The sequence below is a fragment of the Eptesicus fuscus genome, chromosome 16, assembly GCF_027574615.1.
Source record: "Eptesicus fuscus isolate TK198812 chromosome 16, DD_ASM_mEF_20220401, whole genome shotgun sequence".
Lineage (NCBI taxonomy): Eukaryota > Metazoa > Chordata > Mammalia > Chiroptera > Vespertilionidae > Eptesicus > Eptesicus fuscus.
In genome coordinates, this window is record NC_072488.1 from 42,126,123 (window position 1) to 42,141,379 (window position 15,257).

General features: G+C 41.4%; 1 long non-coding RNA gene across 1 annotated transcript in view; it reads right to left on the bottom strand.

The window, feature by feature from the left end:
• The window catches only part of LOC114233694 (uncharacterized), a 129,706-nt gene that overhangs the window by 73,715 nt on the left and 40,734 nt on the right, over positions 1-15,257 (bottom strand). The window lies entirely within an intron of this gene.

Sequence of the window (15,257 nt, forward strand, 5' to 3'; positions counted from 1 at the left end):
ATGCTGGACAGTCAAAGCCACTGATCCCCACTGTCTTCAAACTTTGGAATTACAGTGGATGTTAAGACTATCCAATAGATTCTTCCTCCCTAAGGAATGGGCAAGAGTGCTGTACAGTGTGGCACTGTCTGGATTTGCCCTAGTCCCACTCCAGCTGCTTGGGGACGTTGGCTTCTTGCTTTAGAACACTCACCAGAATCTTAATATTTGCTTAAATACTTGCTCAGAACAGTCTTAAGTCCTAAGGATTTGTGGAAGACTTTTCCCACCTCCCTTCACTCCAAAATGATGTGCCCTCCTCAGCACTGGCTAAAAGAAGCTGCAGTTCTTTGGCTCTTTGGCAAGTGTCCACAGGGTCTGTGCAAATTATAGGGAGAGGAGGGAATGACAAGTCCTTTGCTAGAAAGTTTTACTTCACTTCTGGAGTCTGAACTGAAAATGGCTTTTCATTGGGCACATACAGGAATATTAGGATAGTTCATGAAGCACCCAACAAATAGATGTCCATAAGAAGGATCCTGAGAAGGGGAGTGGGGGAAATCACTTAAACATCCTATAAGGTACACAGCACTAGAGCAATGATATATCAATTGCAACCACCTGTCCTTGGGCATGTTCTAGAAGCTGCCTGGATCCGCCATCCCAAATCTACGTGAAGTCCAAATCACTGTCCCACAATTTCTACAAATTCCCAGCAGCTAATACTCTTAACAACCCCTTTTGGCTCTGAAAAGATTCCAGTTCCTTCTGGACTTGGGATCTCATTCACATTTCACCTTCTAAGGCTGATCTCTTACCTCTGCTCGAGCTGTCCCATGCTTTACCAAAAAGGAGAAAAAAATACACATATACAAACTCTTTCAAAACATTGTGTTCATCAGATGATCCTAAAGTTCTGAAGAAACAGAGGGGTTTTAAATTCCATGCTGCTGGGCACCTTCACCCTTCCAGATATTTCTCATATTTAGAAGGGGTCTCTCCTTCCCTCAGGAAATTAAGCTCCCCTTATATTATTCAGAGTAACTTAGCTCTCCATCCCCCTTCCTCTGAACTCCAATGACCATCAGAGCTGGAGTCAGCCCCATTATGAACCATCCACTCCAGGTTCCACCCCTGACTAGACTGAGGAACAAAAAGAGGTTTTGAACTTTCCCTCTCTCACTACCACCATTGTGTAGTGATGATGCAAACGGAATGATTCTTTCCTCTACAAATATGAATTATGCCATTCCTCTTTAGAACAGACTTAGCTACAGTCAGTTTTGGTTTTAAATAAGTTTCTACACGCATACCTCAGAGATATTACAGGTTCAGTTCCAAACCACCACAATAAAATGAATATCACAATAAAGCAAGACACACAAATTTGGGGGCTTTGTAGTATATATAAAAGTTATGTTTACACTAAACTGTAGTCTAAGTGTGCAATAATATTATGTCTAGAAAACAATGTATATAGTCAACAATATTGTAATAACTATGTATAGTGCCAGGTGTATACCTGAAACATTGGGGGGAAATACTTTGTAAATGATGATTGCCTAACCACTATGCTGTACACCTAAAACATACAAAATAATGCTGAGTGCAAACTGTAATCTCTATATATAAAAGCCTAAGCGACCGTTTGACCAGTAGCTATAATGCGCACTGACCACCAGGGGGCAGATGCTTAATGCAGGAGCTGCCAAGCTGCGGTGACTTGGCAGCTGCGGTTCTCAGGTGACGCACCTGGAACCAGAGAGGAGGGAGCCCGATTCCGAGGTGCATCACCTGAGAACCGCCCTCTCAAGTTCCAGGACTCCTCAGGAGATGTCAGAGAGCCGGTTTCGGCCTGAATCCCACAGGCCAGGCCAAGGGACCCCAGAGATTCATGCACCAGGACCTCTGGAATAATATAATAGATATAATGTAATAGATATAATATAATAGATATAAAATATTATTCAGCCATAAAATATTATTCAGTCATTGTGATAACACTGAAGGACCATGAGTGCATTATGTTGAGCCACATAAGTAGGACAGAAAAAGACAAATGCTGCCCAAACAAAAACAACAACAAAAAGAAAAGAAAAACAAACAAACAAAAGACAAAAGAAAAATACCAAAAAAAATGACAAATGCTGTATGACTTCACTTTTATGTGGGATCTGAAAACAAAACAAAAATCAATCTCTTAGATAAAGAAGAACAGATTGGTTACCAAAAATAGGGGTAGGGAGTGGGCAAAATGGATAAAGGTGATTAAAAGATACAAAATTCCAGTTATAAAATAAATAAGTCATGGGGATGTGATGTATAGCATGGTGACTATAGTTAATACTGTATTGCATATTTAAAAGTTAGTATGATTGTAAGTCTTAAAAGTTCTCATTACAAGAGAAAACATTTTTGTAACTACATACAGTGACAAATGTTAACTAGGCTTATTGTGGTGATTGTTTTGCAATATACACAAATATTAAACATTATTTTGTACACCTGAAACTAATATAATGTTATGTCAGTTGTGCCTCAATAAAAAAATAAGCAATGTACATATCTTAATTAAAAAAGACTTTATTGCCCAGCCAGTGTGGCTCATTTGATTGAGCATCATCCCATGCATCAGGAGGTCACCAGTTCAATTCCTGGTAAGAGCACATACCTGGGTTGTGGGTTTGATCTCCAGTAGGGGGTGTGCAGGAGGCAGCCAATAAATGTTTCTCTCTCATCAAAGTTTCTATCTCTCTCTCCCTCTCCCTTCCTCTCTCTGATATCAATTAAAAAAAAAGACTTTAGTGCTAAAAATGCTAAATATCATCTGAGCCTTTAGTGAGTCATAATTTTTGTTGCCTCTATGTTGATGAAAATGAAATTACCTGCAAAGCGCAACAAAGAGAAGTACAATAAAATGAGGTTGTTGTATTACACCCCTCAATATAAACTGTCCAGCTCAGAGAAAAGCCTGTGTTACAAGTCCTAAACAATTCACATATACCCATACTGGGGTCCACTGACACTGAGAACGTGACTAAGGAAAGCAATGCTTCTGTCCCAAAGACATAACCTGTCTTTTCAAAGACAAAGGGGTTTATGTCCTCCTGTTTCCAGGCTAGAGTTCTGAAGCCTCAAACCCCAGTGAAATAGGCAAAACTAAGTTGTTAGCTTCAAGGACTCTTTTCATCTAGATTGGTGGGGGCCTGAGACAAAACTTAAAGCAGCCGAGAGGCTTCTCCAAAGGAAAGGAAAGGATAAATGCAAGGAGCATGTTTCCTTCCAAGGCCTAGGCCAGCTCTAAGCCTTGCCTTCCCGAGCCACTCTAGTAAAATTCCCTTTGGTTTCTAAGGAGAAGGAGCAAGCAGAGGAAGACCCAGTCCCTCCCACTGCATCAGAGGCAGGGGGCAGAGAGGCTCCGCAAAGCTGTAAATAACAATGAAAAGGGGTAAATCCTACGAAAGAAGAATTCTAAGCTTTGAATTCCTTTGTTTGTCACACCAAAAAGTACTACAGCAGGCACAAGGCCCAGTAGTCTGCCTCAGAAGTCCTTTTAATTCCTGGGGAGGGAGGGTGGGATAGTAAAAGGTCCCTAAATTCTTCTCAGAAGTTACAAATTATAATACTGGGTTAAACAAATAAAGAGAGTTAAGAGGGTGAGGAGGGAGAATAAATCTTTTATCTTACTAAACAAAAGACATGTTGACTTTTCATTCATTAATATCATAATTAGAAGAATACAGTCTTAAATATTTTTAACCTAAATGAACCCTCTAATAAAATTTATAACAGAATGAATACATTGCAAATCAAATAAATAGGAATGTGCTTAAAAAATAAATGGGAACAGTCTATTATATTGCTCTGCACTTGCTTTTTTCAATGATACAGAAACCTACTTCAATGTTTTCATGGCCACATAGTATTTCACAATCCCCTACTCAGGGATATTTACCAAAACAATGAACATTCTTGTTCAGAGAACTCTGTGCTCTAGGATAAGCATTTCTTTAGGTGAAATTCCAATTTGCTCTACCTATTTGTGTTGTTTGCTCATTTTCTATTGGGTTTATTGTCTTTTCCTTATTGATTTATAGGAACCCTATAAAAATTATAATATACTAGAGGCCCAGTGCATGAAATTCGTGCACAGGGTTTTGTGTGTGTGTGTGTGTGTGTGTGTGTGTGTGTGTCCCTCAGCTCAGTCTGCACCCTCTCTAATCTGGGACATCCCTCTCACAATCCAGGACTGCTGGCTCCCAACCACTCGCCTGCCTGCCTGCCTGATTGCCCCTAACCACTTCTGCCTGCCAGCCTGATCACCCCCTAACCACTCCCCTACCAGCCTGATCGACGCCTAACTGCTCCCCTGCTGGCCCGATTGCCCCTAACTGCCCTCCCCTGCCGGCCTGGTCACCCCTAACTGCCCTCCCCTGCTGGCCTGGTCACCCCTAACTGTCCTCCCCTGCCAGCCTGGTCACCACTAACTGTCCTCCCCTGCCAGTCTGGTCACCCCCAACTGCCCTCCCCTGCTGACCTGGTATCCCCCAACTGCCCTCCTCTGCCAGCCTGGTCACCACCAACTGCCCTCCTCTCCTGGCCTGGTCACCCCTAACTTCCCACAACTGCCCTCCCCTGCAGGCCATCTTGTGGTGGCCATCTTGTGTCCACATGGGGGCGGCCATCTTATGTCTTGGTGTGATGGTCAATTTGCATATTACTCTTTTATTAGATAGGATGTCTTTTACATATATTGCAAAATTTTTCTCCCAGTGTGTTGGGATGACTTTAGCCAGGTAGAAGTTTCTCATTTTCATGAGGCAAAACCAATCACAACTTAGAAAGTACTGCCATGGGAACAGTGCACCCTGAGCTCTGAACCACACAGCCTCTTCTGCTGGGGGTCACACAACCTTGCTTAGGTTCCTGTGGGGAATGGCTGATTAGGCAATCATTTTCTGAGCTGTTCACATCTGGTTTTAAAGCCAGGGCAATAGTGTAAATAGATCAAGTTAAGAAGGGGCAAAAAGAATTCTGAAGATTTTATTTGTTTGTTTTCAGCTATTTGGAGGCTCCTTTTTAAATGTTTAGAGTCATGTACTAACAATGTCAAAGGAATCCTGAACCATTGCAAATCCAAAAACATCTTTATAAACAATAGTCTGAGTATTTCCAGACTCTTTCAAACGATGTGGGCTTTAGGGGATTATTTGCTGCCACCATGGATGGAGGAAAAAATAAATTCCAGACCCCACAGCAATAGAAAAGCTCAAGAATCCACCAACTCCTAAACTTTTAAGCAAGAAACCTTTACAAAGTTTCCCTCCAGCCTCTCACAGAAGATAGCACTGGCCCAACCTGACACTGAACAATTCAAAAAACCCTAGTGGCCAAGTGAGATTTTGCCTACAAGAGTATTTAGTCCCTGGTTCCTGCAAACTCTGCCAAAGGCCCACAACTTTGTGGCAGTCCTCCCATTTGGTCAGAACTCCCTTTCCTCCCTCCCCCAACTATTAAAAACTCCATGGTCTTTAGGCAGGCAGTGCAGAATGCAGAACTAAAAGATGATTCTGGCCTCCTTCTCCTTGCTAAAACCTGACACTCCTTGAGGAAATTGATTTCTGGGCAATGAAGATTCTGCCATAAAATCATTCATCAGTCAGTACCCAGTGGTACCAAGAGGAGAAACAATCTGTCCCAATGCTGCTGCAAAGCCATTATTCCTACAATCTTAAAAAAAATCCTTCTTTTGCTGAGGTTTGCACCAAATAACTACACTTCTCACTGTTGTCAACTACGGACCTTTTTGGTCATCGGGGGCTTTGGCTTTTGATCAGAGTCTGCCTTTCCATTCTAAGTCAGACCCCTTGCCTGGTCATTAGGTTCTACACTGAGTGGCCAGATTATTATGATCTCTGAACGCATAATAATCTGACCACTCAGTGTATATCCTATATAATAAAAAGGCTAATATACAAATTGTCCCCTTGACTAGGAGTTCGACCAGCAGGCAAGTCTACCATTTGCCCCATAAAACAACTTGATTCTGTTTGAACAGAATGTCCTCTGCTTTAATCCCTAATGTGCTGAGTGCTGCTAAAGCAAGCACTATCAGGGGGGCTGATTCCTCTAGATATTCATTGTCTTCAACATTAGTTGGGTCTGCAGCACTGCTCAGTTATCCTCCTACATACCCTGATTACTACCATTACTACCACTGGCACAACAGTTTTTAAAACCATGCCACTGTCCCCAATACCCCACCTGCTCCTAGCCGATGATCTCAACTTCTGCCTAGAGAAAACAAAACCCACCTGAAGGAAACTCCAACTTTCTTTTTTTTTATATAAATATTTTATTGATTTTTTACAGAGAGGAAGGGAGAGGGACAGAGAACTAGAAACATCGATGAGAGAGAAACATCGATCAGCCGCCTCCTGCACATCCCCCACAGGGGATGTGCCCGCAACCAAGGTACATGCCCTTGACCGGAATCGAACCTGGGACCCTTCAGTCCGCAGGCTGACGGTCTAGCCACTGAGCCAAACCGGTTTCGGCAGAAACTCCAACTTTCTGTCTCCCCAAAATCTTAGCAAATTCCTCTGTCCTATCATTTCCCTCCCCCTATCAAATGAGACTTAAAAGTGTTCAACAGAGTGGCAGCATAAGGTAGAAAAGCAGTAAATAGTGGTAGTGATGGTAGAGTTAACCTCAGTGGTAGCCTAGTCTTTTTTTTTTTTTTTAATATGTTTTATTGATTTTTTTTTTAAGAGAGGAAGGGAGAGGGATAGAGAGTCAGAAACATCGATGAGAGAGAAACATCAATCAGCTGCCTCCTGCACACCTTCCACTGGGGATGTGCCCGCAACCAAGGTACATGCCCTTGACCAGAATCGAACCTGGGACCCTTCAGTCCCCAGGCCAACGCTCTATCCACTGAGCCAAACCAGTTAGGGCTAGCCTAGTCTTTTGTTCAGTTCAACTGTAATCTCTGTACTAGTGCTCAGAATACAGTAACCTTCTGCTCCGCCAGCGCCTTGATCAACAATTTTTCTTTCAATCTCCAACTTCATCTTCTCTACTAGCTTGTTCTCCACAACAAAGGGATATGCTTCTAGATCCCCTTCCCTAACTCTCATTTCACAGAAAAGCTTCTTGAAAAAGTGGCCTTCCTGACTGAGTCCACACCCTCCCTCCATCTACTAGCTGCAGAGGTACCGTCTCATAGGAGAGAGTGGACTGGTCTTATTTATCAAAGGTCTGCTCTTTGGGAAATTGCTTTAGAAATTAACAAGGAAGCATAGTGAAAGGAAATACATTGTGTTGCTATTAATTCAGTTTTAATAATAAGAATAATTTGTAATAACACAAATGATGATAGATTTCCTTTGTGTCAACATTGCCTCTGAATAGGGTATAAGGAAGATTGTTAAAAGTGTTCTTTAAAACAAAGAAAGCTGGCCCGGCTAGCGTGGCCCGGCTAGCGTGGCTCAATGACTGAGTGTCGACCCATGAACCAGAAGGTCACAGTTCGATTCCTGCCCAAGTTGTGGGCTCAATCCCCAGTAGGTGGCATGCAGGAGGCAGCCAATCAATGATTCTCTCTCATCATTGATGCTTCTCTCTCCTCTCTCTCTCTTTTTCTCTCTCTCTCTCTCTGTCTCTCTCTCTCTCTCTCTCTGTCTCTCTCTCTCTCTGTCTCTCTCTCTCTCTCCTCCCCTCCCTTCTTCTCTGAAATCAATAAAAATATATATATTTTTTAGATACAGCCTCCCTGATTCTCTAGACCCAAAAGCTAAAAACAATCTCTCCTCAAGGGGGGAGAGGGAGATGGAGGTGAAACAGGGTATAGGAGGGGATAAACGGTGATGGGGAAAAAAATAAAGAGTCAAAAAAATTAAAATCAAAACAATCTCTCCTCTCTCTGAGTTCCCACAGTTAGTCTATGCTTGTCATACTCTGTTATCATAGAACTGCAATTAATAAATATTTGATAAATGAACTAATGGACTTTACAAGCACCTATTATAGATTATATAATTCTAATTACTAATCAATCTAATTGACTAATTAAATCAGGCCCCCTGAAGAGCCTCCACTAACATTTTGCTAACTTAATATTAGTCTTTTTTTATACATTCAAATTAATAAAGTTGCATTCAGTCAGTTACATCCTGTAATTTAGGGTTTTGCCTATTTACATATGCCTTGCAAAATCTCAAACACGGAGGTATTACCGTGTTGTCTGGGGTTCAGTCTGAAAGGACTAAGATAAGAGTCAGTGAGGCAGCCCTGGATGGTGGCTCCACTGGTTGGAATACCGTCCCATACACCAAAGGATTGTGGGTTCAATTCCCATCAGGGCACATACCTAGGTTGTTGGCTCAATCCCTGGTCAGGGTGTGTGGGGGAGGTGGACAAATGAATGTTTCTCACATCTGACAGGTGTCTGTCTTTCTCTCTCTCTCCCTTCCTCTAAAGGATATATATATGTATGTACTTCCATCCATCCTTAAGTGAAGATTTAAAAAAAAGTCAGTGAGGCAGAATTTACCCAATCGAAGGGATATGCTCCTCCAGGGGCACTGAGACCTCCTCTCATGCAGTCTGCTCCTTCTGCTTCAACTCCTTTCACACCATTTGAGTGTCAGCTCCTCAACACAGGCATGGCTTTGTCCTTGCTGGACGCTTCCAAAGTTTACTCTTTTCTAAAACAAGATGTCTGCCTAGAAAGTCTCAAAAGTTTTTTTTTTTCTGATGTGAATAAATGCACATTACTTACAGCATGAAAATAAAATTTTATCTTGAAAAGCAGGTTCAATGCTTTAAAAAAACTCAGTGGCAAATCCTTTTGTGATATGAAGAATGTCCAAGTCCCCCTATCACTCCCAATATAACTGCTAGATAGCTCTCTGAGACCAATAATTCTCCTCAAGCAGGACATGGAGACTGGCGTCAAGAGCTTCTTCCAAAGCATTGACATTCTTGCTCCCACAGTCCCTCTGCAGAGGCCAGTCCTTAGTCCTTACACAAGTAGAATTATGGGCTTGGAGGACTGTGCTAAGAGTAAAAGAGTGCCAGGGAATGCACGTCAGGAAACATAGGGCAGGGCCAGGGGACAGCCCCAGTCCCTCTAGAGCCAGATACAAAACCTCCCAGCTTGCTTTACCCTCACAGAGGGTTTAATTTCTAGCAGGGTGAAAAATCACCAATGGCACACAGACCAAGGCAGGGCCAGGCTGGGTAAGCAAAAGCTAGCAATGAGCCCAAGAGGCTCCTGATTTAGAGGCTCCTCAGGCAGTGAGGAGGGTGGCTCTTGGAGAGGTCCTCCAGAGGACTTGGAAAGTAGCTGCCCTGTATGGGTAAGATCCAGGTTGCCAATAGGAAATCTCATACCTCTAGAGGCCTCCTCACTTGCTTCAGAGACTTTCTCAGCAGCCTGATCTCATTAGAAGGAAAGATCATGTGACTGGGACTCAACTGACACCAGCTTACTGGTTTGGACAACGTCCCTTCTCTGTGGAATCACCAGCTCACAGAGCAGAAACTTCCCATGGTGCCTCCATTTCTTCTCTTCCCACCACACAATCCAAAGGAAAGACTTGTCCTCAAAACCATCCAGCTAAGTTGCAGTGTGAGACTGTGGGAAGACTGTTCCTCACAGCTCAATATGCCTCAGGCAGAAAGAGTCCTTTGGTCCTTCACTCACTCAACCACGGCTTCCTGACTGCACACTCTGCTCCAAGCACTGGGCTGCAAGGATGTCTTGCAGACTCTCAGAGGATATTAGTCTAGCAATTGCCTAAGAACCTCTTTAAAGTGGCCCCTGTTAATTTAGAACTCCTGACAGGAAATAACTACTTTTTGTGATTATGCTATCAGAATGGGTTAGCAAATAATTTAAACCCATAAATATGATTGTCAGCTGGAAAAATGAAGTGACTTAAGACTTTGGTTATTTTACTCATTAAAGCAGGTCCTCTTAGGAACTCTACCAGCTGGCACATACACAAGTGATTTACTATGTGATCCCAAAAGTAAACAAACCTAATGACTTCGTTAAAAAATTTTTTTCATGTAATTAATTCAGACAAGCCCTTCCCTCCTGGCTCAAAGTAATATGCTTTTACTGTATTACTTTCAAAAGAATGAAGCCAGAATTCAATAAACCACTAAGCCACCACACTAACTCTGCTGTAACCAAACTGGCGACCTTACTTCCAAAATACCTCAAGCTATTTATGGACAGATTCAGACATTTTTCCCCCTTGAATTCAAAAGAAATCCAACATTCTCTAGTTTAGAGGAATGTCAGGGCCTACAAGGGGCAGGGGCAGGGGCAAGGCAGTGACTAGGAGTGATATGGTGTCTTCCCCTCTTCTTCCTCCCACCGCTTACTGTGGATACTCCTAGCTCCAGGCTGCAGCTTTTGCTCTATTCTTCCCCTCCTTGGAAAATTCATCTCTAAGAGATGGAGAGTGAAAAACTGAGAAATAGAATTTGAAGCCTGAATACCTGAGTTTGAGTTTGAATTCTACTCTCTAATTGTGTCTCAGTGTCCATATAAAAGAAGAAAAATAGTAACACACAGCATACAGGACTGTGTAAGCTAAGTTGCTGTATATAATGGCCTTTGTAAATGGTAGAGTGCTTTTTAAATCATGCTGTGGCTATTGTTTTATTATGAGTACTGCCCACTCCTACCTCTCCTCAAGCACTCTACTCAGGTTACAATTGAGACCACTGCCACACACTCCTCTCCAGGATCCGTCAAGACTGCTAACAAGAAAGAGAGAACCAAGATATATGATCACCCCTTCCTTAAGCTTCTAAAGATGTCAAATCTAAAGAGTCCCCACTCCCACCTATTGCCTCTAGTTTAGAAATAATTTTTTCTCCAAATAGAAATCTCCAGTCTACAAAACATTTCCATTTGGATATACATCTGGCCCTTCAAATTCAACTCCAAGAAACAAATTTGTCTCCCCTTCTAGAATAGTGGTTCTCTCTTCCAGTTACCCCCATTTCTGTCATGACAAATAACTTTCCAACTTCAGAGGGTAGACAGACACCATGGTATTAACAGTGACTTGCTACTCTTTCTTCTTTATCTTCCTCCTGACTGAAACTATCAAATCAGTGTTTCCTTCAGAATGATATTTGTCCGTTTCAACCCACTGCCTACTCCAGTTTATGCCTCATTATTTCAGACCTAGACTGCCACTATCTTATTTATCTATTTGCATTTTTCACTTGATTCATGTCATACATTCACACCATAAATCCTTCCATAAACTCTGCTTTTATCATCACTATTCATTACCTAGTCCACCAATCTGGTTTTAACCTACCCACCACCAACCAGTCAAGTCAGAATCTATGTCCTATTTTTTTTAAGTGGCTCTTTCTTTTCTGAATCAGAAAAGATAATTTCTGTTAACAATGTGTTGCATGAATTTTTAAATAAATATTTCAATTGAAACAGCTTCATACGCTATTTTTTTCATGTATATACTGTAGCCATCTTTCTGAGTTAATAATTATAGATCTATTTCATTTATCATTGTATAGACATACCACAATTTATTTGACCCTATCAATGGCCATTTTGATTATTTTAGAAACTCTATAGTAACATATAGTAACAAATATCCTCACACATATATCTCTGTACACTTGCCCTTGGGATAAATACCTAGAAGTCAAATTGCTGGTTTAACAGTGTATGCACTTTAAATTTGAAACGTATTGCCAAACTGAACTTCAGAGAGACTGTATTCATTTATATCCCTAGCAACAAAGTATGAGTTCCTGTTTCCTCAAGCCCTCAGCAGTAATAAATATTTTGTTTAATATGTGTCTAACAGTTGAAACATGATATCTCATTTCTGTTTGCCTTTTCTGGATTATAAGTAAAACAGCTTTTTTCTTTTTTTTTCTTTTTTTTTGTTTATAAGCCCCTTTTATTTTTTTAAATATGTTTTTATTGATTTCAGAGAGAGGAAAGGAGAGGGAGAGAAGGATAGAAACATCAATGATGAAAGAGAATCATCAATTGGCTGCCTTCCACACTCCCCCTACTGGGGATCGAGCCTGAAAACCTGGGCATGAGCCCTGGGAATTGAACCATGATCTCCTGGTTCATGGGTCAATGCTCACCCACTGAGCCACACCAGCTGGGTTAAAACAGCCTTTTTCTATAAGCTTTATTGGTCATTTGTATTTATTCTTCTATGAATTTGGCCTGTTTCCTTTTTGTGTTTTTCCTATTGATTTGTAAGTGGCTTGTGCACCTCAGAGACATGTTGAAAACTTTTTGTGCCCTGGCCAAGGAGCTTAGTTGGTAGAGCGTCCTCCCAATATGCCAAGGTTTCATGTTTGATCCCTGGTCAGGGCCCATACAAGAAGCAACTAATAAAATAATAATAAATAAGAAAGAAAGAAAGAAAGAAAGAAAGAAAGAAAGAAAGAAGAAAGGAAGGAAGGAAGGAAGGAAGGAAGGAAGGAAGGAAGGAAGGAAGGAAGGAAGGAAGGAAGGAAGGAAGGAAGAAAGGGAGAGAGAAAGAAAGAAAGAAAGAAAGAAAGAAGAAGCAACTAATAAATGCATAAGTGGAACAACAAATCAATGGGTTTCTCTCTCTCTCTCTCTCTCTCTCTCTCTCTCTCTCAAATCAATTTTAAAAATAAGTGGCAACAAATAGATGTTTCTCTCTCTCTTTCTCTCTCTCTCTCTCTCAAATCAATTGTAACCAGTTTGTCATCTGCTTATTTTGTTTATGGTGTGTTGCATAAATTTTTTTAGATAATCTATCACACTTTTTCCTTTATAGTTTCTGTTGTTGGTGCCCTACTAAGAAACTATTTGCTAGTATACTTATTACTTTAGTTTTTATGTAAAAATCTTTAATCCATCTAGAATTTATTTTGCTAGAAGGTGACAGAATTTTTTTTTTTAATGGTTAGACATTTGTCCTAAACACTATCCTTTCCCACTGAAACCCAAGTCTGTTTCTGGGCTTTCTAATCTATTCTGAGCTCTGCTCCCCAACAAGAATTCTTTCCAGTTGGACTAGTTTTTTCATTGATCATAATAGTTCTATGTAGGTTGCTGCCTATATTCACATTGTTGCCCTTGCCTGGAACATCATCAGACCTTCCGTCCCCGGATCCTTCAAAGCAAAACCATTCCTGGGGTAAGAAGAAATAAATGCTACCTAAAACAAGAAATGCTTTCAAAAGAGGGAAGATAATGTAAAATAACACATCAGAGGTTCCACACATCCTTTAATACCCTTGTACTTCAGTATTCCTGCTGAGGATCCATAATGATAATCTAAGGAGAGGATCCCTGTAGATTTTTGTGGATATTTTACTAGGTGGGGGATATTTTGTGCTAGATGACTTTCAGTTAATGACTTCCTTAAGATGGTAGATTACTTATCCTCTTTTGTTTTAGGGTTTCTGCCTCATTTAGAATCTTTTTAAAGGAGCCAAATTCCATGAGGCTCTGAGATGACTTACAGAAGCAGCCAGTGGGGAAGGTGACAATTACTCTGCTTGCACAAGAAACAAGCTGAGGATCATATGGCCCATCCCTTCTCCACTCTGAAAGCTTCCAAGGGGTCTTCTGATCCCTAACCCACCTAGGGTGTTCTTGGTCAATATCTCTTCCATGATGCTTATGATGCTTACTCCCAAGGTCTTAGCCCTCAGATGCTTCCTTTCCATAACTTCCATTTTACTTAGAATCTTAACCTCAGTTAACCTTTCATTGTTCTTTGTTTTCTATTATCTGTTCACTTTTCTATTGAATTCAACTATAGATGCCTTGCAGGCAAGAACCACAACCTGAAAAGAAAGAAGAAAGGGAAGGAGGGAGGAAGGGAGGGAGGAGAGAGAGAAGGAGAGAGGGAGGGAGGGAAGAAGGAAGGAAGGAAATCACCCACCCATATTCTAAACATTTTCATTACACTCAGAGCCTATTAAATTTATGGTGGGGGAATAGTATAAGATAGTGGTACAGAAACAAGTTTACAGGCGTGCTCTCCCTCCCTGGAGCATGCCTGCACCTTTCCCTACCCGCTCTTCTTCCTCCACAGGAGTGCATCCCCTAAAGTTTATTTAGAGTTTAAGTTAAACTCTAAACTCATTGCAACCAGGGTTGCAATGGACAGCAGCAGTTCATCCCAAGCTAACTCACTGCACCTGTCTCCAAGATCCCTTTTCTCTAACTTTCCAGTGAGTCAAAGCAGCCCTGCCGAGGCTCTCCACTGTTGCTTCTTCTATTCTAAGCCCTTCTTTGTTTCACTCCCCCCAGCTTTAATAAATGTAGGGGAAAATTTTTTAAACAAAAAGAAACCAATTTACTAAGTCCAGGAACAAACGAGGAGGAGTAAGAATAGGAAGGAATAGGGGAATAGGGAGAAGAGAATGGGTTGATAAAGAATATAATTTGGTTTGGGATGTTGATTTTAAAATGCCTAAGAGCCATCCAGGTTATAACATCAATAGTGTTTGGCCACTGTGATTCAGGAACTCAGAAGAGAAATTTAAGTTGGAGTTATTTAAGAGTTTCTGACTTATCAGTGGTAGCTAAAACCATAAGCATAAATGATATCACCCAGGGATAGTAGAGGGAGGAGAGAAGGGAGCTAAGAACTGAATCTTAAGGAATGTCTTTATGAAGGGAGCCTGTTAGGCAAAGACTAGTCAGAGAAAACAAGCCTTTTGCAGTTATACGCCAACTAATACTTATAAATACCTACAGACTGACCAAATAACTGACTGGCTCTATTTAAGATCTCTAAATGTTCATTTCAAGCCCTCTTTCCACCTTCCTATAAGTTACCTCACTCCCTGATCTTCACAGTTAAAACTTTCAGAAGAAGGGGCAGAAATGGACAAGTGCCATAGGCCAAGGCTGTTAGGAAGGGGCTTATGAGTAGAGAATACTACTTGTTGGATGTTCAAAGAACATCATACCTAAGGGCATACCTAAAAGCTGAGTCTTGCCCAAGCTGGTTTGGCTCAGTGAATAGAGCCTCAGCCTGCAGACTGAAGGGTTCGATTGCAGTCAAGAGCACATGCCCAGGCTCTGGGCTCAATCCCCAGTAGGGGGCGTGCAGGAGGCAGCCGATCAATGATTCTCTCTCATCATTGATGTTTCTATCTCTCTCTCCCTCTCCCTTCCTCTCTAAAATCAATAAAAATATATATTTTTTAAAAGCGGAGTCCAGCCCTAACCGGTTTGGCTCAGTGGATAGAGCGTCGGCCTACGG